The following is a 26,862-nucleotide window of genomic DNA, read 5'->3' on the forward strand; positions in this document are numbered from 1 at the left end:
TGGAATGTGGTTATGGTGGGAGAGAGAACAGCCATGTTAAGTACGACAACATGGTAAGAAAGAATTGGGTCCCTGTTGTTCATGTGGTCATGTTGCAAGGTCTGAGATGCTAACACTTAAAAGAGAGAGACATAAAATATTATTTTCTTTTGTGGGGTGGGACAGAGAGAGAGGAAGAGAGAAAATCGCAAGCAGGCTCCACATGTCAGCACAGAGCCCAACGTGGGGCTTAAAATCACGAACCACGAGATCGTGACCTGAGCTGAAATCAAGAGTTGGATGCCTACCTGACTGAGCCATCTAGGTGCCTGCCCTTAAAATGTTCTCTTTCAATCCTTTGTTATTTGGAGTTTTCCTGTCTCCAACATTCAAACCTAATGTGAATTATATTTGGTATAACATCTTTTATGATAAGAATTTTGAATACATCTTGATCTGTTGCCCACAGCCTCTCACTTCAGATTATGTATTTCAGCTACTTACATCTAATTAAATAAATATTTATTAAATACCCCTCGTGAGCTAGGAGGAAATTTAAAAATAAATTAAAAAGCATCCCCGCCCTTTTGAGGTTATATTCTAGTCATATAATAGGAAATTTCCTGAGCACACAGTTCAATTCTTATGTTTGAAAACATGCCTCTACTTGAGATGCCCTTCAATTTCTATAGTCTTCACGAAATCTCTTAATTGTTTGTTAAGATTCAGCTGATGCATTGTCTCTTCAGGGAAATCTTCCTCAACTTTTGTAGGCAGTCTGAGTCACTCCTTCATCTGTGCTCCTGGAGCATGTGCTGTGAGCCTTCAAACTCAATATTGAGTCATATCATTTATCTAGTAGATCACAGGTCCTAAAAATTGGTTGTATATTTTCATTCAAGAATTATTACCTACCAAAATTCTGGCAGATGCGAGATGTTGGTATAATTCAACTCTATTAATTTACAAAAATGTGTGACATTCTATTTGGAAGAAGACAATATTAGCATCTACTATAGTATCTAGAGGACTCCCTTCCTTTTTCTTATCAGGGTTCAAATAATGATCAGGAGTTTGCATGATGATTCTAGAATCAAAATCCTGTATGGCCTGGAGGGTATTTGAACCAGGGCATGTTGAGGTCTGAATAATTACTGTCCACAAACAGGATGAGTTGCAAGGATCATCTTTTTTAGATTCCAAATTGTGTCTTAATATAGTGAACAAACCTGAAAATCCTTCAGAACAGCAGCATAGATAATAGCTGTCAATAGCTTTAACAAAACCAGTTTTCATGCTTGAATTCCAATATATCACTTTATTTTAGTTGAGCACAAGTGCATCTGGGGGCTTTACGAGAGAAAGAAGTCCTGTCTTTAAACAGAACACAGCTTGCCCACTGAGATGTTCTTACTGGAAGAGACACATATAAACTGAGAAGGGAGAGCCTGAACATTTGCGAATGCAGTTCATGCTCACACCGCAGCATATAGGCCTGAGGTGCGGCAATGACTGGAATCTTCTGAACTGCTGAAATGCTTTCTGTCTGTCTTTCTTCCTTTCTCCCGCCCCCTCCCTCCCTCCCTGGCTCCCTCCCTCTGTTCTTACCAGCCTGTCTTCTTTCCTCCCCCTTTTCCTCCCTCCCTCCCTCCCTTCCTTCCTTCTTTCCTCCCTTCCCTCCTTCCTTCCTTCCTTCCTTCCTTCCTTCCTTCCTTCCTTCCTTCCTTCCTTCCTTCCATCCATTTCATGTTGTTCTTTATCTATCTCTCTTCCCCAGATGATGAACATGTACAGCTGAATTTTTAAGTTTAGTATACATGTGATGTACTCTATCCAAATAGACTAAATGTGTCTCACTTCCCTGAACAACCACATTTCTTGGGTTACTTTACCTCTAGGATATTACATTTATTGTGTGATAGTCTCACTGTTCTTATTTGGGTAGAGGTGCCCACATAGTTAAAATTGGAAAAGATCAATTTAGCAGGAGATGATACTATGCTGAAGACATGTTAAATACTGACACTAATAGTAATAATTTATAAGGCTCAGAGAAGAAGCACGTCCTATGTTGATCATGTTTTAAGACCTTGAAAGTAAGGAAAATGTCTTTTTTTTAATTGTTAATCTGGGTGCTTTGGGCAGGGTGGACACTTAGCAAATATGTACAGGGTTTTCAAAATATAATAGTGGCATTTTTTAAAAGTACACTGAACTCGGATAAAGTTATAGCAAATGAGATGATGATAAAAACCATTTGTTCACCAGCATAGCTGTTTTGGCTTTTGAAAGGCTTCAGACTGGAGGCAAAATCCTTGGCCTTGAGGATGGGCTTTCTGATTTTATCTATTAGTTTCTTGAATTATTGCTGCAGTAGAGCTCACTCCTATCCTCTGAATGTCTCACATTTACCTATCATCTCATAAAACCACCCTTTCTTTATTAGTAAAGTTACATTAATGACAAATATTAAGTCATAGATATTTTATATAAGAAAGCCTGACCTTTAATGAGAATGCTTGAACATGTCATCGAGGCCACCTTGTGTTTTGAAGCACTTCAGTGCTATGATTATTATTACCACATGCCCTTTATCTTCCTCTTTTCCTAACTTTTTCCCAGAAACACAATGCACAATGTTTGATCCCAGGAACAGAGGTAATGCTGAATATTTGAGGAAAAGTTGGCCATCGATCTTCTGTTACTTACATTACAAAAAGATGAAAACTATGAACATGGAGAATAATTTGGATTGTAAGACAAATGGCACAGTCTGACTTTCTGTGTAGAACTACTTTCAAAAGTAGTACACAGCAGCCTTTGTCTGAGATTTTTCCTGTACTCCTACTTGGACATAGGAAAAAGATACGATGCCCTTTTAAGACATATTTCCAACTCAGTAATTGTCATATGAACTTTAAGAGTCAGTAACAGTCCTGCTTGCAAAACGCTTTCACAGTAAGCTTTTTAAAAGCTAAGATTAGAATTAGTTCATTTCTATCTTCCCTTTAATTTTTAGTGCTTGGTTTATGTTATGTTGCTTTTCTGCATATAAGTTTGTATATCCCTTTGCTTATACTCAGAATCCATATATAAAATTAAAATAAGTTTTAGTGAAATTCCGGTAAGATTTATTTTTCTGGAAATATATGCAGGTGTACCATATATCATTTTAAAATCAGAAATTAAATACTGGTGATGATGACTTTTAACCTGGAATTAGAATATAGTAGCTAGACAATGCTTACTTTATATTCATTCAAATATCGATGTAGAATTTTAGGAGTCAGTGCATAGCTTTTAGTTTAAAAAGGAGTTCCAAACATTGAGCTATAACACGTTTGCTTTTGGAAAAGTGCTTGTTTTCCTACCCTTCCACTAATAAAGGCCTAAACACCCTCCTTCGTCATATAATCCACTGGTTCCTTTCCTTTCCAACCATGTGAGCATGTTGCTTCATTCTCAGTTTGCAGGTTGAACTGTTTCTCCCTAATACACGTTTATTTCCCTTTGGGAAGAGAAAAAAAGGTGTTTCTCTATTGTGGATATCTTTTGTAAGACTTTCTTCTTCTTCTTTTTTTCTGTCACATTTTCAGTGGGACTTTGGAACCATTTCAAAATCTCCATAAGGGGCATGGATATGGAGCGTGCTTTCCTTCTTTTCCCATCCCACCATCGCCCTCTTAGCTGCTGCTATGGCAACAGACTGGCAACAGTTGTAGAGGAAACCATGCTCAGACTAAGGCCAGATGGAGGGAGTGGGTGCCAGTGGCAGCATTGCAGGGAAGCTGTGTGTAGCGGTGATGAATTGAACTTGGCCGGGTTCCTCTCCAATAAATAGGCAAGTTGGAAAGGGAAGGAAAAGGGCAGAAACTATGGAGCATCACAGAAGCTGCACAATTGTTCACTTGAGTGTGGTCCATGTTAATGTGAAATCTATATTTTCTACTTGTTTTTTTTTTTTCATGATGTAAAACATGCTAATGTCTCTGCTGTATCAAAAAAGAAAAAAAAACGGTTCGTGGTACAATTTCTGTTCTAATAGACTCGCTATAAAACATTTCCTCTACAAAGTATTTTTTTTTCTTTTATCCCTAGCCTCACAACTAACGATCTCCTAACTCTTATTATTAACAGTGTTATCTCTTTATTGTTGATGGTGAATGGGAATATTTATTTTTATTAAAAAATGTTACCATTAGTTTGCAGTTTTGTAGCTACTAGATGAGTAACATTGTCTCTTCTGAATATTTTCAAGGCATTTCCTTTGAGTTAATAAGAATTTTCTATTCTCCATGAGCTTTTATGATATAATAATCAGGATTAATATTAAATGAATGGAAAAGAAGGATGACAATTAATTTAGTAAGAAAAACATGATCTCTGTAGAGAGCTGTACCTTTAAACAAACAGTTTGTTCTGTGGGAAAGGTTTTAAAGCGTTTCCAACTCATGAATAAAGATGGAGATAAAAATAAAACAAAAAGTAATTTAACAAGATATATTTGAGTTGTAATTTCCTTTTTTGTTGATAAAAAACAGCTTATATTTGTGTTGCTTGAATTGTTATCTCCTTATTTAGTTGGAATGAAAAAAACCCTAGAAAACAGAGGTACAAACATGTAAAAACATGGTCATTAGTATTAATTATTAATATTAATATTTCAATGATATTTCATTATCTTTTTCTAGAAGTTTTGAACTGACAATCAAATTGGAGATGGATTTTGTTTTCCAAATGACTAGTGTCGGTCAGCTGGTAACTGGCACCACTCATTGGTGACAGACATGAAAATGTAATTGCTTATAGATTGATTCCTAGAAGTAAAACATGTAAGATGACTTAAAAACAATAAAATATTTTTTCCAAATATTTTTTTTTGGTTTTCACATGGCAAAAGGCAGTCTTACTCAGTCTGAACTATATTTTAGTATGTAAATAAATGTAATCTGTAAGTAAACTTTATTATTTTTATTGTGAGTTGCAATTATTTATCTAATACAGTTTCATTCTGGTATATATAACTATACTACTCTTGTTACTTGAGCAAAGAGAAGATGAGCAAGATTGTACTTATTTAGGCTTGAACTTACGAAGATGTAACACCTTTATTTGGTAAGGACAAGGAGTGACATGTTAATGTAAGCCTGATTAGCCAATTTTCCTTGTTTCTAATAGGTGCTCAATAATAATCATATTATATATTGATGAAAAATCAAACTGCCATTTGAAAATGGTAAAATATTATGTATTTTATCTTATGTATGAATTAATATATATTAAAATTATGGCAATTCTAAATGTGTTAAAAAATAAATGGTATGGTTTTAATTTACCCTCCTGTAGTTCCAGCAGTTTTCAACACTTAGACAGTTTGTTTTAACTATATGCAAACTTCTTTCCACATATGATTATGAAAAAAATCCCAGGTAGAATACCATTTTGCTTATTAAAAGTTGAACTATTAAAAAGGAAGATGTTAAAAAATAAAATATTAATGTGCTTTAAAAAAAAGACACATTTCTTGGGGCATCTGGGTGGCTCAGTCTGTTAGGCATCCGACTTTGGCTCAGGTCATGATCACATGGTTCTTGGGTTGGAGCCCCATGTTGAGCTCTTTGCTGACCACTGGGATCCTGGAGCCTGCTTCCCATTATGTGTCTCCCTCTCTCTGCTCCTCCCCCACTCATGCTCTGTCTCTCTCTCTCAAAAATAAATAAAGCTTAAAAAAATTAAAAAAAAAAAACGTCTTTCTTTTTTTTTTTTTAACTTTTATTTTTAAGTAATCTGTACACCCAGCCTGTGGTGGGAACTTACAACCCTGAAATCAAGAGTCACCTGCTACACCCATGGAGCTAGCCAGGCGTGCCCCCCGCCACTCCCATTTGTTTATTTTCATTAGTCAGTACTCACATTTCCCACGTCTTCCTTTCTTTTTCATTTAAACCTTTTTTTCTAATCAGAATCCAAGTAAAGATATCTCCTAAGTATCACTTATTCTGAATGTAGATCTAAAATCAGTTTCTATCTCTGTCTCTCTTTCTCTGTCTCTCTCCTTCCTTTGGTGTTTGTTGGAGAAGCCTATTCATTTGCCTTCAGTTTCCCAAGGTCTGGAGAGTGCTGTCAAAATGTTATCTTCCCTTTATTTCCTTTAACTTAGTAGTAAGATTCACGTTTGATTTTTTTTTTTTTTTTTTGGCGAGACTCTATCACAGGTGGTGGTGTGTGCTTACATCAGAAGGAACATACCGTCTTCTCTGTGATGTTAGAAGCCACTGCCTAAATCCATTGTTTCATTAAAGGTCACAAAACAGTGAAATTCTAATTAGCATACTCTTTCTTCATGTATTCACTGAATACTTAACATTTCATCAAGTATTCTGTTCACCTACAATGTTTCCTATAGGAAAGGAGAGCTAAAAGTTTGATTCTTTTGATTTATTTACTTTATTCATTTTAACTACTGTGTTATCTTCTATTGTACGTATATACCAACATTTGCATTGTTTCTAATTTTGTATAGGTATACATATTACTGCGATACGAATACTTACACGTTTGGACAATTTCTACTTCAGTATTGCCAATTTTTTTCACATGCAAGTACATAAAAATTTCTCTTGACTCAACATTCACTTATTTATTAAATGTTCATTATTATTATTCTTTTTGTTAACCTCCTATTACTGTCCTCAGACTTTCTTTTAGATGTTTTATTTAATTTACTTAGCAATTTTATTAGGTGGATACTGTTATTATTCTGAATTTAAAAGTGAGAAAATGAGAGCACGTGGGTGGCTCAGTTGGTTAAGCATCCAGCTCTTGATCGTGTCTCAGGTCATGATCTCACCCTTCGTGAGATCGAGTCCTGCGTGGGGCTCTCCACTGACATCATGGAGCCTGCTTGGGATTCTCTGTCTTCCTCTCTCTCTGCTCCTCCCCTGCTCTCTCCCTCTCTTTCTCTCAAAAATAAATAAATAAACATTAAAAAAATAAAAGTGTAGGGGCGCCTGGGTGGCGCAGTCGGTTAAGCGTCCGACTTCAGCCAGGTCACGATCTCGCGGTCCGTGAGTTCGAGCCCCACCTTAGGCTCTGGGCTGATGGCTCAGAGCCTGGAGCCTGTTTCCGATTCTGTGTCTCCCTCTCTCTCTGCCCCTCCCCTGTTCATGCTCTGTCTCTCTCTGTCCCAAAAATAAATAAACGTTGAAAAAAAAATTTTTTTAAATAAAAGTGTAAAAATAAAGGCAAATAAACATTGAGTAACTTGTACATAGCTAGTAAGGGATAGAGTCAAAATTATTTGGCCCAGTGTTATCTTAATTATTAAAAATGGTAGATCCCATTACTCTTTGAAATTGCATTCATTCTTGATTATTAGTGATATTCAACCTTTTTCATGTGTTTGTTGGCCATTCTGATTCTCTTTTAGTATTGCCTTTTGTACATATCCTTTACCCTTTTTCCCCTTCTTAGCTATCCTCATTTACACATTAATGTCAGTTCAACATCAACCATAATTCATCTATTTGCCGAAAGTACTAGTTTTGTTATTTTTCAGGCTACATATTAAATAAAAGTGTAGTATATGGTAGAATCCCTTCCATACACTTGGATTATAATTGGTGAGACCATATCCTTCTGAATTTTAAAGAGGTTATTCAAACATATTTCAACTACAACTGGTAAACACTAAATGATACTGTAGCTTTTGCACAGTAGCACTGAAATTTACATTATATATAATATAATGCAAACAATACATTGTAGTTTTACATATGCCTGAATTTACATATGTCTGAATTCTGTCAAACAGTGTGGGAAAGAGAAGAGTTAATGAAACATTATTTCCATCCTGAAATTTACAACCTGGTTGAGGGAGCAATTCCAAAACAAATGAAATTAGGGACTGATTTAAAGGGAAAATAATCACATTCTAGTAAATCTATGCTAAAAACATATGAAATTTTGCCTTTCAGAAGACTGTTTAAATATTTTAATATCTTCCTAGAAAAATAACATAACAAGAATCTAGCATTAAATGAACTCTTAGCTATTTAAAATAAATGTATTTTTAAATTATTTTTGAACTTTTTTTCCTAAAGCCTAGAGATAATATAATAAATAAGATAGGATCTCTCAAGGAGTGCATTATTGGGTAAAACAAAGTAAATGAAAATGAACTGATTTTAATAAGCCATGCATAATCTCAGAAGTTCATGCTAACTGTTCCTATACTGTACAAATATAATAAGATTATAAAATTAGAATGTTAACAGTGAGTAGATTTTTGAAGATGGAAATATATGTGAGATTTGATTTTTTTAACTTCTTTGATTATATTTATATTTTCAAAATGCCATTTAGGACCCTAAATTATTTTACCTCGAAAAAGTAGTATTCATCTTCAGAGTAGTGGTTAAATGAATGTTAGGACATCCCTATATTAAAATACTACTAAACTGTTAAAACTCTATTGCAGCAATTTTCTGTGTGTTAATAAAGAAAACCTTTCAAGATATAATAATTGAGAAAAACAAGGTAAATAAAGCACATATAAATATTCTTATTTATGTTTATTTAAAAAGGATATGTAGTGTGTGTGCAAATGCTGTGCACATAGTATTTATGTTACATAAAGAAGTCTAGAAATGTAAGAAACTTAATGACAGTGCTTACCTCAAGGAAATGGCTTCACAGTTACCTTTTAGAAGATATAAACTTTTGAACTGTTTACATGTTTTAAGTCATGTGTTATCAGCTATTATTACTAATGTAATATTACTCAATCAGCAGGAATGTCAGATATTTAAAACACTTTTTTATGGAAATGCACTATTAACATACAGACAAAGATATGCTTGGAGCTAATATACTTTAAATCTGTAAGCAATTATTACTATTGATGTCCTAATGGGAAATTTATATATATCTTAATGAGCTGTGAAAAATAAAATTCAAGGTCTTACACTGTGTGTCCTTGTGAAAGATAAAATGATTTAGGAGTCCCTGCAATTTGCCCTTTCAATTTAATCATTGGCTATTTCATTGCTTCACATTCATATAATTATTGAAAATCTCAAAGCAATGTGTACAAGCCTTATTTGCTGGTTAGTGACATTCTTAAGAAAATAAATGCGTCATTATTTTTCTTTTAGAATAAGAATCAGCAGTGATGGTTCAAAGTATTTGATTAAGTATAATAATTTGAATTACTAAAAAGATAAAGCATATTGTTAGATTGTTTGTAGTAGTATAAATTCCAAAAGGTATCCAAGAACCCCTAGATGACACTAGATGCTTCAAAATTTAAGAAAAAAAATTTCTAAATCATTTTGGAAAGTTAACACAATAATCATTTTCCTGTTCCATAGTAAACATATCTTTTTGGATGCCTGTTTACCTCAAATATGTTCCAAGGCATTCTTTCTTTTTTTAATTTCTTTAAATGTTTATTTTTGAGAGAGAGAGAGAGAGAGAGAGAGAGAGCGCATGAGTGGGAAGGGACAGAGTGAGAGAGAGAGAGGGAGACACAGAAACCGAGGCAGGCTCCAGGCTCTGAGCTGTCAGCACAGAGCCTGACGGGAGGCTTGAACTCACAAACAGTGAGATCATGACCTGAGCAGAAGTCGGATGCTTAACCAACTAAGCCACCCAGGCAATTCTGTTGCATTCTTAATATTATTTTTATTGACATGATTTTTAGCATATTTTGATTGAGGAGATAGGAAGGATTGAAATAACGAGCTGTTGTTTAAAATAATTGTAAGGACCTTACAAAATACTTATTTTTTTCTACTGTGTGTTCACTTTCATGATACATCACTATCCATTTTATTATTTGGCTCCCAAAGTGAGATTATTTTGAATGAAATTATATATTTGTAGGTGCTGTTAATTTCAGGTAAAAATAGGTTTGTAGGGGTGCCTGAATGACTCAGTTGGGTGAGCATCCAAATGCGGCTCAGGTCATGATCTCACAGTCTGTGATTTTGAGCCCCTGTTGGGCTCTGTGCTGACAGCTTAGAGCCTGGAGCCTGCTTTAGATTCTGTGTCTCCCTCTCTCTCTGCCCCTCCCTCACTCGCACTCGCTCTCTCTCTTTCTCTCTCTCCCCAAAATAAATAAACATTAAAAAAAATAGGTTTGTTAATGATAAAATTAGTGTCAAAAATGCCATTATAAAAGCAGTTATTATGTTAAGTCTATGCAATTAAAACCTGATTATCATTAAAAGCTAAGCATGAAAATGTATATATAAAAATCTTTATCTTATATAAAGCTTCACCAAAAATATCCCTTTATATAATGAGTTTTGTTGTTTAATTATACAGTTTTGCACAGTGGCAGTATCGTAGCCAGTGAGGTTTATCTGAGGCACAGATTATTGCTATTGTTTAATTATAATTGATGTATATTATGATTACATTTGATTTATAAGAAGCTTTTAAGAATCTATATTATGTTGGGGTGCCTGGGTAGCGCAGTCGGTTAAGCGTCTGACTTCAGCCAGGTCACGATCTCGCGGTCCGTGAGTTCGAGCCCCGCGTCGGGCTCTGGGCTGATGGCTCAGAGCCTGGAGCCTGTTTCCGATTCTGTGTCTCCCTCTCTCTCTGCCCCTCGCCCGTTCATGCTCTGTCTCTCTCTGTCCCAAAAATAAATAAACGTTGAAAAAAAAAGAACCTATATTATGTAAAAGATTTATTATAAATGTAATGTGTTATAATGTATTAGCATTCAACTGTTTTTAACTATCATTTTTCTCTCTTTATTGTAAGTATTTTCGTAATAGTTACTTCTTAATCATCCATTTGTTTTAGAGTTCAGAATAACTTAAAAAATTAAGCAAAGACATAATTGTTAAAATTCACAATATTCATTTGCTCTTTCAAGAGAGTCAAATTCTGCTTTCAGTTAGGATACTAATTTTCCTTTGAATTACAATGATTATTGCAATATATTTGACATTTAATTAATATGTGCATTTAATAAATATGTAATGGGTGCTTACCATGTGCTATGATAAACTAGAATCAACCCTACATTTAGTTGCAGAATAATGGAATATACAATTTAACAATATCAAACAATAATTTTAGGTAAAGAGAAGCTCTACAGAGAAAATAAAACCTGGGTAATAGTTTTGTATGATTGAGAGAGAGAGAGAGAGAAAGAGAGAGATTTTTGTTGAATCTATCTTAATAATCATCTTCACTTCTTTGGCAATATTTTACAAAGCAAACACTCTACATTGTTTTTCCAGTAGTTTGCTAAGTTTCAGATATTTAATCAATTATTATATTGAGTGAATGAAGATTCTAAAATTTGCATTTTATAAGCATTAGAACATATCCCAACTAGAATGCAGGCTCCTTGGGTACAGAGAACATATGACTATAATGTTTACTATAAAATTTCAGTGTCTAGAAGACTATATATTGTTCACAAAAATTTGCTACCTGATTGGCCCACCATTTACCAGCTTTAAGGCACATAAAGTTTGATATTATTCTTCGGCAAGTGTGAACCTGACACAAGGAATGACTGAAGAACAAGGAAGCCGGTGTGGTCCCAGCTCAGCCAGAGATGAGGCAGGAATTAGGGGGTAGGGTCAGAGAAGCAACTGTCACCAGACCTTCTAGTACAGTGATTTCCAGAGAAAAAAATAGTATGAACTATATATGTAAGTTTTAATTTTTTAGTACGTATGATAAAAATATAAAAATAAGCAGATAAATGGGTGAAATAAGTGAAGTGGATTACAAGTACATTTATCATGATGAGCACTGAGTAATGTACAGAATTGTTGAATCATTAGATTGTACACCCCAAACTGTATGTTAATTATACTTAAATTAAAACATTTTTAAGTAAAAATAAAAAGTAAGCAGATAAAATTAATGTTATATTTTATTTACTCCAAAACATGCAAAATAAAATTTTCAGTTGTAATCAACGTAAAAGTATTAACAAAGTGTTTTACTTTTTAAATCTTTAAAATTACATTTTTTCATTCTAAGTCTTTGAAGTTCAGTGTATAATTTATATATACAGCATATTTCAATTTTGCCCAGACATATTTCAAGTGCTCAGTAGCCACATGTGGGCAGTGTAGCTCTAGTGTCTTGTAAACCATCGTAAAGACTGGCTTCTAACTTGCTTTGGGAGATCATTTAAAGGTTTTATTTATTTTTTAAGTTTTTATTTAAACTCCAGTGAGTTAGCATACAGTGTAATATTAGTTTCAGGTATACCATATAGAAAGTCAACAGTTTTATACATCACCTGGTGCTCATCACAACAAGTGAACTCCTTAATCCCCATCACCTATTTAACCCATTCCCCACCCACCTCCCCTCTGGTAACCATCAGTTTGTTCTCTATTCCATTCCATTGTGTGTGTGTGTGTATATATATATATATATATATATATATATATATATATATTCCATTGTGTGTATATATATATATATATTCCATTGTGTGTGTGTGTATACATATATATATATATATATATATATATATGTATACACACACACACTACATCTTCTTTATCCACTCAACGGTCAATGGGTACTTGGAATGTTTCCATAATTTGGCTATATTGATAATGCTGCTATTTGGGCTGTATGTATCCCGTTGAATTAGTATTTTTGCATTCTTTGGGTAAATACCTAGTAGTGCAATGTTGGATCGTAGGGTAGTTCTGTTTTTAAGAGGAAACTCCATACCGTTACCCAGAGCGGCTGCACCAGTTTGCATTCCCACAAGCAGTTTAAGAGGGTTCCCCTTTCTCCACATTCTCACCAACATCTGTTGTTTCCTATATTGTTAATTTTAGCCATTCTGACAATATGCAGTGGTATCTCATTGTAGTTTTGATTTGCATTTCCCTGATGATGAGTGATGTTAAGCATCTTTTCATGTGGCTGTTTGCCATCTGGATGTCTTCTTTGGAAAATGTCTATTTGTGTCTTCTGCCCATTTCTTCACTAGATTATTTGTATTTGGGGTGTTGAGTTCAGTAAGTTATTTATAGATTTTGGATACTAACTCTTTATCAGATATGTCATTTGCAAATATCTTCTCCCATCCTGGAAGTTGCCTTTTAGTTTTGTTGATTGTTTCCTTCACTGTGCAGAAGCTTTTTATTTTGATGTAGTGCCAGTAGTTTATTTTTGCTTTTGTCTCTCTTGCCTCCGGAGACATATCTAGTAAGAAGTTGCTACAGCCTTTGTCAAAGAGATTATTATCTGTGTTGTCCTATAGGATTTTATGGTTTCATTTTCCTGCTTGTCTAAGATTAATTGACCATATAGTTATGGGTTCATTTCTCAGTTTTCTATTTGTTCTGTTGATCCATGTGTCTATTTTTGTGCCAGTACCATACTGTTTTGATCACTATAGCTTTGTAACATAACTTGAAGTCCAGAATTGAGATATCTCTAGCTTTGCTTGTCTTTTTCAAAGTTGCTTTAGCTATTTGAGATTTTTGTGGTCCCATAAACATTTTAGGATTGTTTGTTCTAGCTCTGTGAAAAATGCTACTGATATTATGATAAGGACTGCATTAAATATGTTATGTAGATTTCTTGGATAGTATAGACATTTTAACAATATTTGTTCTTCTAATCTATGAGCATGGGATGCTTTTCCATTTATTTGTGTCATTTTTAACTTCTTTCATTGGTGTTTTATCGTTTCAGAGTACACGTCTTTCACCTCTGTGATTAGGTTTATTTCTGGTATCTTATTGGTTTTGGTACAATTGTAAGTGGGACTGATTTCTTATTTTACTCTCTGCTACTTCATTAATGGTATATAGAAATGCAAAAACATTTCTGAAGAATGGTGTGACATGACTCAGGTTTTAGTGAACTGGCTGCTGTATTGCTAATGGTATAAACATGGGCACATGCCTTGATTATTGTACTGACACAGGCAATAGATGAGAATGGTTAGGGCCAGGCTGTTAGTGGAAGAGGTAGTGAAAGAGGCTAAGGTCCGGATGTATTTTAAAATTAGAACCCTCACTTGGCTTGGATATAAACTGGAAAAGACAGAATGGAACAAAAGGTCATCTCCAGGATTTTTGTTTATATGAGCTTATATCTAGACAAGGAATTAGTTCTTATTTCTAGATTTGTGATTTCCAGGTAAAGGTGCATACTTTCCTGTGCATACACTAGATAATACAGTGGGTGAGAAAGAAAATAAGAGCATTTAAACTATTAGGAAATATAAGAACTACTCCCTGGAAGATTGTTAGCCCGTCACATCCACACACAACACACACACACACACACACACACACACACACACACACAGAGACCAGTGCAACTTGACTCCAGCTGGCTTCATACTGGTAAAGAAATTAGTTACAATTATAATATAGTATAATCAGGATTATTTAGTATTTTACTCTGTAAAAGTAGAAATTGCCACTGGGAAGACCCTAATCAACCATCATTTTGCTCTGCTGCCCACTTAGTCATTTGAAACTGCCATCTAATCAAGTTTCAGTTTGCATGTTAAACCTTGTGTAATGTTACTCATCATCAATTTATGACATTTTACTCTCCTTGATAGCATTTGATTTTATTTTACAGTAACTATTAGGATAGAGAGTATGATAAAAAGGGGAAAATTCATCAAAAGAAGTTGTGCAGTTATACATGTAGATTTTCTTAAAATCTATAAAAAGTGTCATTAGGAATTTTAATAAAGTGAGGAGAAAATCATGCCACTCCCTACTGAGAATTACTAAGCAAAACAGTGAGTTCACAGAACATAAATTATTTTTTCCAAGTCATTTTCATCTACTAACAGATTGAATTTAAGGTTATACGGCCAAGATATTAATTTTAGGATTTATTTATGATTATGCAAACTTTTAGGCTGTATCACCATGGTGACTAATAATGTTTAAATTATGTGCTAAGATCAGACACATTATTGCACAAATGCGATCCAATTTTGAACAAGAATTATAGGTTATTGAAGCTACAATGTGAAATGACAAGTTGATACTTTACCAAATCTAATATCCATTCACCTAATCCAAAAATCCTTCACCCGTATGTCTACGTACTACACATTACTTATTATTTTTTTTAATGTTTAATGTTTATTTATTTTGAGAGAGAGCAAGAGAGAGAGAGTGAGTGAGTGTACAAGTGGGGCACAGGCAGAGAGCGAGGGGGACAGAGGATCTGAAGTGGGCTCTGTGCTTACAGCATAGAGAGCCCGATGTGAAACTCGAAATCATGAACCAGGAGATCATGACCTGAGCCGAAGTCGGATGCTGAACAGACTGAGCCACCCAAGTGCCCCTACATATTATGTATTATTTTAGACACTGTGAAAATTGTTTGTGTCCAGGACTGGTAAATAAGAATCTTCATAAATATTTTCTTTTTAATAAACACATTAATTTAAACTTGATTTACAGGGGCGCCTGGGTGGCGCAGTCGGTTAAGCGTCCGACTTCAGCCAGGTCACGATCTCGCGGTCCGCGAGTTCGAGCCCCGCGTCGGGCTCTGGGCTGATGGCTCGGAGCCTGGAGCCTGTTTCCGATTCTGTGTCTCCCTCTCTCTCTGCCCCTCCCCCGTTCATGCTCTGTCTCTCTCTGTCCCAAAAATAAATAAACGTTGAAAAAAAAAAATTTAAACTTGATTTACAAAAATCTTAAACATTTTAAGTGAATTAATAAGTTTTTACCTGAATCATTGAGTCTTTACACTGTTAAAATCTATCAGAAAAATGGCATAACTTTCTACTTGCTTTAAAATCTGTAGTATGGCCACAACATGATGTAGCATGCCTTAGCTAGAACACATTAATTTTAAAACAAGAAAATTTGCATTCTTCTAAATTGTCCAAATTTTATAATTTTGAAATGTTTACTTATTTATTTTATTTTTTAACATGAAATTTATTGTCAAATTGGTTTCAATACAACACCCAGGGCTCATCCCAACAGGGCCCTCCTCAGTGCCCATCACCCACTTTCCCTGCCCTCCCACCCCCCATCAACCCTCAGTTTGTTCTCAGTTTTTAAGTTTCTTATGGTTTGGCTCCCTCCTGCTCTAACTTTTTTTTTCCTTCCCCTCCCCCATGGTCTTCTGTTAAGTTCTCAGGATCCACATAAGAGTGAAAACATATGGGATCTGTCTTTCTCTGTATGACTTATTTCACTTAGCATAACACTCTCCAGTTCCATCCACGTTGCTACAAAAGGCCATATTTCATTCTTTCTCATTGCCACGTAGTATTCCATTGTGTATATAAATCACAATTTCTTCATCCATTCATCAGTTGATGGACATTTAGTCTCTTTCCATAATTTGGCTATTGTTGAAAGTGCTGCTATAAACATTGAGATACAGGTGCCCCTATACATCAGCACTCCTGTATCCCTTGGGTAAATTCCTAGCAGTGCTATTGCTGGGTCATAGGGTAGGTCTGTTTTTAATTTTTTGAGGAAACTCCACACTGTTTTCCAGAGTGGCTACACCAGTTTGCATTCCCACCAACAGTGCAAGAGGGTTCCTATTTCTCCACATCCTCTCCAGCATCTATAGTTTCCTGATTCGTTCATTTTGGCCACTCTGACTGGCGTGAGGTGATATCTCAGTGTGGTTTTGATTTGTATTTCCCTGATGAGGAGTGACATTGAGTATCTTTTCATGTGCCTGTTGGCTATCTGGATGTCTTCTTTAGAGAATTATCTATTCATGTTTTCTGCCCATTTCTTCACTGGAGTTTTTGTTTTTCAGGTGTGGAGTTTGGTGAGTTCTTTATAGATATTGGATACCAGCCCTTTGTCTGATATGTCATTGCAAACATCTTTTCCCATTCTGTCAGTTACCTTTTAGTTTTGTTGTTTGTTTCCTTTGCAGTGCAGAAGCTTTTTATCTTCATGAGGTCCCAATAGTTCATTTTTGCTTTTAATTCCCTTGCCTTTGGAGATGTGTCAAGTAAGAAATTGCTGCGCCTGAGGTCAGAGAGGTTTTTTCCTGCTTTCTCCCCTAGGATTTTGATGGTTTCCTGTCTCACATTCAAGTCATTTATCCATTTTGAGTTTATTTTTGTGAATGGTGTAAGAAAGTGGTCTAGTTTCAACCTTCTGCATGTTGCGGTTCTCCCAGCACCATTTGTTAAAGAGACTTTTTTCCATTGGGTATTCTTTCCTGCTTTGTCAAAGATTAGTTGGCCATACTTTTGTGGGTCCAATTCTGGAGTCTGTATTCTATTCCATTGGTCTATGTGTCTGTTTTTGTGCCAATACCATGCTGTCTTGATGATTATAGCTTTGTAGTAGAGGCTAAAGTTGGATTGTGATGCCTCCTGCTTTGGTCTTCTTCTTCAAAATTACTTTGGCTATTCGGGGTCTTTTGTGGTTCCATACAAATTTTAGGATTGCTTGTTCTAGCTTCAAGAGGAATGCTGGTGCAATTTTGATTGGGATTGCATTGAATGTGTAGATAGCCTTGGGTAGTACTGACATTTTAACAATATTTATTCTTCCAATCCATGAGCACGGAATGTTTTTCCATTTCTTTATATCTTCTTCAATTTCCTTCATAAGCTTTCTATAGTTTTCAGCATACAGATCTTTTACATCTTTGGTTAGGTTTATTCCTAGGTATTTTATGCTTCTTGGTGCATTTGTGAATGGAATCAGTTTCTTTATTTGTCTTTCTGTTGCTTCATTATTAGTGTATAAGAATGCAACTGATTTCTGTACATTAATTTTGTATCCTGCGACTTTGCTGAATTCATGTATCAGTTCTAGCAGACTTTTGGTGGAGCCTATTGGTTTTTCCATGTGTAATATCATGTCACCTGCAAAAATTGAAAGCTTGACTTCCTATTTGCCAGTTTTGATGCCTTTGATTTCCTTTTGTTGTCTGATTACTGATGCTAGCACTTCCAACCCTATGTCAAACAACAGCAGTGAGAGTGGACATCCCTGTAGTGTTCCTGATCTCAGGGGGAAAGCTCTCAGTTTTTCCCCATTGAGGATGATGTTAGCTGTGGGCTTTTCATAAATGGCTTTTATGATGTTTAAGTATGTTTCTTCTATCCCGACTTTCTCGAGGGTTTTTATTAAGAAAGGTTGCTGAATTTTGTCAAAGGCCTTTTTTGCATCAATTGACAGGATCATATGGTTCTTATCTTTTCTTTTATTAATGTGATGTATCATATTGATTGATTTGAGAATGTGAACCAGCCCTGCATCCCAGGAATGAATCCCACTTGATCATGGTGAATAATTCTTTTCATATGCTGTTGAATTCTATTTGCTAGTATCTTCTTGAGAATTTTTGCATCCATATTCATCAGGGATATTGGCCTGTAGTTCTCTTTCTTTGCTGGGTCTCTGTCTGGTTTGGGAATCAAAGTAATGCTGGCTTCATAGAATGAGTCTGGAAATTTTCCTTCCCTTTCTATTTTTTGTAACAGCTTGAGAAGGATAGGTATTATCTCTGCTTTAAATGTCTGGTAGAATTCCCCAGGGAAGCCATCTGGTCCTGGACACTTATTTGTTAGGCGATTTTTGATAACTGATTCAATTTCTTTGCTGGTTATGGGTCTGTTCAAGTTTTCTATTTCTTCCTGTTTGAGTTTTAGAAGTGTGTGGGTGTTTAGGAATTTGTCCATTTCTTCCAGGTTGTCCAGTTTGTTGGCATATAATTTGTCATAGTATTCCCTGATAATTGCTTGTATTTCTGAGGGATTGGTTGTAATAATTCCATTTTCATTCATGATTTTATCTATTTGGGCCATTTCCCTTTTCTTTTTGAGAAGCCTGACTAGAGGTTTATCAATTTTGTTTATTTTTTCAAAAAAACAACTCTTGGTTTCATTGATATGCTGTACAGTTTTTTTTAAGATTCTATATTGTTTATTTCTGCTCTGATCTTTATTATTTCTCTTCTTCTGCTGGGTTTGGGGTGTCTTTGCTGTTCTGCTTCTATTTCCTTTAGGTGTGCTGTTAGATTTTTGATTTGGTATTTTTCTTTTTTGGGGAGAGAGGCCTGGATTGCAATGTATTTTCCTCTCAGGACTGCCTTCACTGCATCCCAAAGCATTTGGATTGTTGTATTTTCATTTTCATTTGTTTCCATATATTTTTAAATTTCTTCTCTAATTGCCTGGTTGACCCATTCATTCGTTAGTAGGGTGTTCTTTAACCTCCGTGCTTTTGGAGGTTTTCCAGACTTTTTCCTGTGGTTGATTTCAAGTTTCATAGCATTGTGGTCTGAAAGTGTACATGGTCTGATCTCAACTCTTTTAGACTTATTAAAGGCTGTTTTGTGACCCAGTATGTAATCTATCTTGGAGAATGTTCCATGTGCACTCAAGAAGAAGGTATATTCTGTTTGGCATGCAGAGTTCTAAATATATCTGTCAAGTCCATCTGATCCAATGTATCATTCAGGGCCCTTGTTTCTTTATTGATCTTGTGTCTAGATGATCTATCCACTGTTGTAAGTGGGGTATTAAAGTCACCTGCAATTACCACATTCTCATCAATAAGGTTGCTTCTGTTTGTGATTCATTGTTTTATATATTTGGGGGCTCCCATTTCAGCCCATAGACATTTATAATTGTTTTCTCTTCCTGATGGATAGAGAATTATTATATAATGCCCTTCTTCATCTCTTGTTACATCCTTTAATTTAAAGTCTAGTTTGTCTGATATAAGTATGGCTAGTCCAGCTTTCTTTTGATTTCCAGTAGCCTGACAGTTCTCATTCCCTCACTTCCAATCTGAAGGTGTCCTCAGGTCTGAAATGAGTCTCTTGTAGACAGCAAATAGATGGGTCTTGTTTGTTTGTTTGTTTGTTTGTTTTTTATCCATTCTGATACCCTAGGTTTTTTTGGTTGGAGCATTCAGTCCATTTACATTCAGTGTTATTATAGAAAGATATGGGTTTAGAGTCATTGTGATGTCCTTTGGTTTCATGCTTGTAGCGACGTCTCTGGTACTTTGTGGTCCTTGAAACATTTTGCTCACAGAATCCCCCTTAGGATCTTTTGTAGGGCTGGTTTAGTGGTGATGAATTCCTCCTTCAGTTTTTGTTTGGGAAAACCTGTATCTCTCCTTCTATTCTGAATGACAGACTTGCTGGATAAAGGATTCTCAGCTGCATATTTTTTCTGTTCATCACATTGAAGATTTCCTGCCATTCCTTTCTGGCCTGCAAAGTTTCAGTAGATAGGTCTGCTACTATTCTTATGTGTCTACCTTTGTAAGCTAGAGCATGTTTATCCCTACCTGCTTTCATAATTTTCTCCTTATCCTTGCTATTTGCCAGTTTCACTATGATATGTCATGCAGAAGGTCGATTCAAGTTACGTCTGAAGGGAGTTCTCTGTGCCTCTTGGATTTCAATGCCTTTTTCCTTCCCCAGATCAGTGAAGTTCTCAGCTATGATTTGTTCAAGTACACCTTCAGCCCTTTTCTCTCTCTCTTCATCTTCTGGAATTCTTGTTACAGATGTTGTTCTGTTTGATTGCATTGCTTAGTTCTCTAATTCTCCCCTCATACTTCTGGATTTTTTTTCTTTCTTTTTCTCAGCTTCCTCTTTTTCCATAATTTTACTTTCTAATTCATCTATTGTCTCCTCTGCCTTTTCAGTCCATGCTATGGGTGCCTCCATTTTATTTTGCACCTCGTTTATAGCATTTTTAAGCTCCTCATGACAAAAATATGGAACACTTCACGAATTTGTATGTCATCCTTGCACGGGGGCCATGCTAAACTTCTCTGTATCGTTCCAATTTTAGTATATGTGCTGCCAAAGTGAGCACGTTTATTTATTTAGAGAAGAGAGGATGTGAGGAGGGGATGGGCAGGGAGAGAGAGGGAGAAAGAATCCCAAGCAGGCTCTGTTCTGTCAGCACAGAGCTCAAAGTGGGGCTTGAACTCACAACCAGTGAGATCATGACCTGAGCTGAAATCAATAATTGAATGCTTAACCAAATGAGACACACTGCTGTCCCCAAAATTGCCCCAATTTTGAGTGAAATTATCATTTCTATGAAATATCATCTGTATCACTGTTTATATTAACATCCATGGCATGATTTTCCCAATATTTCAATGGTAGATGTCTATTAACACTATAATATTTTATATAATATGTGTACTACAAAATAGATAATGTAATTGCCGAATACTGACCAATATTTCAAAATTGACAAATCCAGTGTTTTGTTTTTGCTTGTATGTCTGGGTATGTGCTAGCATTTGTGTGTGTGTGTGTGTAGCTCTAGAAAAGTTATCAACAGAGTAGGTTGTGAAGAGAAAATGCTAAGGGCACCTGGGTCGCTAATCAGTTAAGCATCTGACTCTTGATTATGGCTCAGGTCATTGTCTCATGGTTTGTGAGTTTGAGCCTGCATCAGGCTCCACGCTGACAGCACAAGAGCCTCCTTGGAATTGTCTTTTCCTTTCTTTCCTCCCGTCTCTCTCTCTCTCTTTCAAAATAAATAAAATAAACTTAAAAAAAGAGAAAAAAAAATACTGAAGGTAAACAAAATATTGGAATTTATCATTGTAAATTTTTATGAATTTTTAGAAAGCATATATATTTTAGTCTATAAACTTCTGTTTGTATAAAAGGAATATATAAAAATGCTGCATTAATAGGGGAAACCATGGCAATAGATACTTTAAAATATCATTTTTGGAAACAAAATAGATTTATTTTGTTGGAGTACAAAATATTCTAGATCATTAGTGGTATTCTATTATTAAAATTTTTTTACACTTTCAGGTGATCATGAGGCCTCATTCCTTTTTTCTGAGTGACTGAAGCGACTAAAATAAATCTCTCTCTCTTCCATCCTTTGTCTCTCTCTCTCTCTCCCTCTGTCTCCCTTTCTCTCTCTCTCTCTCTCTCTATATATATATATATACATACACATACATACATAGACACACATATATGTAAATGAAAATCTATCATTTAATTACAAAGGAGAAATTCAATACTTAGAAAAAGAGAGTCAACTAAACTGTAAAAACACAGTAGACCATGTTCAGTCTCAGTGTATACACAGTGTGGCTAGCAAAATCTTTCACAAAAATCTTTGTGAGAAGTAGTCTACAATTGTTTTGTTATGAAACATAAGAAATAATAATCCTCTCTATATTTTACATATAAAATGTGGAATATTTTATAGGTTATACTAGATTCGAAGTTGTGTTAAGTCACATGGAGGTCCCAGCTCAGCCAATCCATTGACCTTTGAGAGCTGTCCATTCTCTAATTGCTTCTCATTTGTCCAAAGGTTGATCTGAGAATTAAAATCCGGTATGGGGGGGGGGGGGAGTACTTACAATCTAGAAAGAAATTTACTAAAGTGTAATATAATATTATTATTTAAAAAATTTTTTAGTCTTTATTTGTTTTTGAGAGAGAGAGAGACAGAGTGTGAGTCGGGGAGGAGCAGAGAGAGAGGGAGACACAGAATCCGAAGCTGGGTCCAGACTCCAAGCTGTCAGCACAGAGCCCGACACAGGGCTCGAACTCATGAGCTATCAGATTGTGACCTGAGCCAAAGCCGGACGCTCAACCGACTGAACCACCCAGGTGCCCTGTAATATTATTATTTTAAAAATAGAGAATAATTGCTGGCAACCCTAGAGTCCCACAGTTTTAGGAAAAGAATTTGGCACGCACAGATAGAAAGGGTTTTACTTCAAAACACATATTCTTTCATTTAAAGAAGTCAAAGGACGTGTCAAACCTTGGTTGAGCTTATTTGTCAAACCTACTGAATATTTTTTTTCTAGGGCTTGTACTTCTCATACTGAAGGGGCTCTTTTAAGAAATGCTTTCTGGTTAAATATGGGTTAGATGCTCTTCGTGGTTCCTAGGTATCATATGAGAGAGCAGCTGGTCTGACGCTCATTATGGCCCAATGGTAGGTATCAGAAGCTATCAACTGCTTGGGTAGTATGATTCCAGTGCCCAGAAATTCAGTGATAGTCTAAAATTTTCAGGAGAAGAGGTGAGATCAATTTAAATGTTTTCTTGGTTTGTTATAATTGGTTACATATATCTAACTTCTGACAAAATGTTCTAAGTGTCAACCTGGCAAAGCTATTTTATTTGTATGTAGGCAGTGCTTATTAATCATCCAGAAGGCCTGTGTCAGATCTTGGGATGGGTGAAAAAACAAATAATTTAAGCCTCACTTTCTCTACTTTCTTACCTTCTTATAGACTCACTGTAACATTTCTCTAAGAAATACAATTTTATTCCATAAAGCATTTGTGTATATTAGTTTCTTCGTTTGTTCCTCACAATATGCCTTTGATTTTCCCAGCTGACACGAGACCCAAAGGGTCAGAACTATGTTACTCAACTTAGAATAATCCATGGCCAAGCACATGTCTTATAATGGCACCCGTTAAATATTGGAAGAATGAAAGAATTAATGAACAAACGAATGAGCTCACAGGATGTCAAAAAAGTTCAAGGAAGTTAAGCAACTTACCAAGTGACCAGAGAGGCTGTGAACAGGAGGCAAAGGGTTGGATAGCGTGAAGATCTGAGCACATAGAAGATAGGCTAAAGGCCCCTGAAAAACAAGTCCCAGACACAGTTTCAGAAGAATTAGGATAAAATCCCCAAAGTCTTATGTATTATTTGGAGCATGGGTAACATTTTGTGCAAATCTCGTACGACATCAAAAGATAACTTTGAGACTGATTTTGGGTAAGGTTTTACATGGCAAGGCTTACCAGATAAGAGCCTATATACTTTTCTAGAAATAAAAAGTGACTTCAAAATATGTATCTCAAATAATATTTTAGAGTTCTGGGGAAATGTATGCTGATTTGTGATTTTCACATATAGACCCTGAGTGTTATGGTTGAAACTTGTTGAAAAATGGCTCAGTGAAAAGGAGGATGGTGGAAACCAAACCCCAGTAAGTTCAGGTGAAAATGGTTTCTTATAGAAAAGGTTGGGAAGTCAGAGAAGCCAAGGATGGGTATGTAGGCGATATGACAGAAGGCTTTCTGTTGAAGATGGAAGATCCTTGAATAAGCTCATATGTGTAGTAGCCACTTGAGAAGGAAAAGGGATTGTAACAGGCTAGACAAAGAATGATTGGTAGAGAAAGGTCAAGTGTAATTAGGAAAGGATGGGATTGATTCTAGGGCAAAGGTAGAGGTATATCCATATATTGGATGAAAGGAGAGGTTCCTCTTCCACTGAGAAAAGAGTATGAATAGTAAGAAATTTGTTTATTAAACAACTTAATAATGATGGTTATGTCAGCAGCAGCAGGGACCACTGGGGAGGAGGGATAACAAATGGGTAGGGGCTGACTGGGAATTGTAGTATCACAATTTGTTTCTGAGAAGAAAATAACAAAATTCTTTTGTTGTTGGTGTTAGAATGCTGAGAAGGAGGAAGACCCAAGGAGGCTAGAAGAAAATGCAAAAGTTTGAAATAACTGTTTAGGAATAAGTAATATTTTTATATGTATTAAGTAAAGTAGCTGTGATCTCTACACTTGTCAGGCATCACTGAGGGACCAACCAATTCTGAAAAGCATGAATTCATGGTTAATCTATAAGCAAGGCCAATCCCAACATGGTCTGATTCCTGACTACGCATATCTTACACATTTATTTCTTTGTCCCTGCACTGTTGGAATTCTATGATCTAGTTCTACTGAATTTCCTTACAGTTTCCAAATGAGCAATTCTCTCTCATACTTTCATGTTGCTCCCTGTGTTTCAAATTTTCTTTTTGCCATGTTTCATCTATTTAGCTTTCATGCTTCAAGATACTATTCTATGTCTCATCAGTTTCTGAAACTTCTTGAGATTAGGGAGCATATCTTGGTGCACTCATCACAAAGAGTGCCCGGCACATAACAGGTTGATGCATCGTAGGCTCATCATACCACAATATTTTGTGCCTTGATTGGAGAAATTTAAGCTGGTTGCCTTAGGGGTGGTGGACACTTCAATCACTGATTGTTGGGCCTTACTCCTTGTGTATATATTTGATTTCTTCTTTAATACTGTGGGAGTTGCATGGGATTTCTGAAGAATCACCTAACTTCTATAGCCCTGCAGGCATTGTACACTTGTCAAGCTATTTATTATCAGAAAAACACTTTTTTTTAGAATTGGTCCAAATATGACTTTATTTTCCTATTACAGTTCTTTAGGAATTCCCCACTATTGCTTCCAGAATAAAATCTAAATGCTATTTGGTGACTTCCATAGCTCTTCACTTCAGCCTCTCTTTTCATTCATAGGACTTATATTTTTCTTAAATGCCCTGGCTTCCCATCACACAAAATTGACTTTCCCTCAAAATACAATGGCATTTCATATCTCAGAAACTTGATGCTATGCCTCAGCCTTATTCTCTGTGAAATCCTACTCTAAACCGCAACTCAAATAAAATATCTTACTCTGTGAAGCCCATAGGCAACGTCCCTCACTCTTCTCAACTCAAGGTTAATTATTCCCTTTTAGGGAAGATCTTAGGGCCTTACCTATGTCAGAATCAATTAGGTATATGTCAGGCTTTCCGAAAACATCATTAAATATTTGAGGGCAAAGATGTAATATGATTTGTTTTTGTTGCAAGCATTCAGTACCTGGTGAATTGTATAATCAAAGCTTTAAAGCTAGAGGTTCTAACCCAAACCTTTGACATGAGCTTTGAATGGTTACAGCTCCTTAATTTCTTTATAGAATATGGTTCACAACACTCAGTGTCAAATTATAGACTAAATGAAAATACTTGAACATTAAGCATAGGGATAGATGGAGGAATCACGGTAGCTGGGATGTTATTTATCACTCAGTTATAGGGTTCTAGATACTTTCCCCAGTATTCTCTAACTTGCCACATCATTTTCAAGCAAAATAGAACTGCGACCCTTGGAGTCTCTCAAGTTCTTTCATTTTCCCCATGTGAAAGTATTACAGCAGATTTTAAAGATCAATTTTTATGAACTCTGGTAAACCCCAAGGGCCTTTTAATCTCTTTTATGATAATATGGAAAAGCTCCATGTCTTTTAAAGTAATATTATCCACAATTCAATGAAAGTACAACTGACTTGTATTATTTTTATATTACAACAGGGTATAAACTGTCCCTGTCCTTTGATTGATACAAATTGCTGTAACATGAGAAAATTAAATATTTTTGTTCAATTTTCCTCAATGCAAAATAGTCTTCGTCTTTTAATAAATACATATTGACTTACTGTTAAGTGCCTTTTAGTGTTTAAGTGCTTAGGATCCTTCAGTGAAAAAAAAGAGAAAAAATGTTCCCATTCCTATGAAGTTTCTATTTTATGGAGAGGCATACAGAAATAAACACAATAAAAAGTAAATCACATAATATTATGAAATCACAAGTTTTATGTAAAAGAAAAAAAAGGAAAAACAAGTTAAGAGGATCAGGAATGTGAGAGCATGGGTGTTGGGTAGTGTTGGGAGAAAGCAGTTTGTAGTAATAGACCAGGTGGTTAGGGAAGGCCTCAGTGAAATGAAACTTTGAGCCAAGACTTAAATAAGGGATAATGGCAGATGTTGTTGGTAAGTCTTATGGTTTCATCCAAATTTAGACAATCCTTATTTAATACATGTTACATACTCTCCAGCCAAGATTACTATATTCACAGACCGTCTTCTCATAAGTATAAAAATTAGTTGTGTTCTATCATTTCAAAATAGCAAAAGCCAAATTAGTATTTCCAGTTCAAGACCTGTGTTTCTTCTCTGTCACCCTATTTTCCTAGAAAAAAAAATCAGAAAATGCCCTTGTGCGTGTACATATATCTTTTAAAAGTCATTGATGGCAATAGATTTTCATGTTTGAGATGT

The 26,862-nt window shown here is 35.5% G+C and overlaps 1 protein-coding gene and 1 non-coding gene across 2 annotated transcripts in view; one reads left to right on the top strand and one right to left on the bottom strand.

Moving 5' to 3' along the window:
• The window catches only part of HCN1 (hyperpolarization activated cyclic nucleotide gated potassium channel 1), a 390,638-nt gene that overhangs the window by 150,292 nt on the left and 213,484 nt on the right, over positions 1–26,862 (top strand). The gene's annotated exons all lie outside the window — the stretch shown is intronic.
• On the bottom strand, positions 20,691–20,797 carry LOC122496298. The gene has a single exon (XR_006300755.1). It is a non-coding gene; the product is annotated as a U6 spliceosomal RNA (small nuclear RNA).

This window comes from Prionailurus bengalensis, chromosome A1 (genome assembly GCF_016509475.1).
Source record: "Prionailurus bengalensis isolate Pbe53 chromosome A1, Fcat_Pben_1.1_paternal_pri, whole genome shotgun sequence".
Lineage (NCBI taxonomy): Eukaryota > Metazoa > Chordata > Mammalia > Carnivora > Felidae > Prionailurus > Prionailurus bengalensis.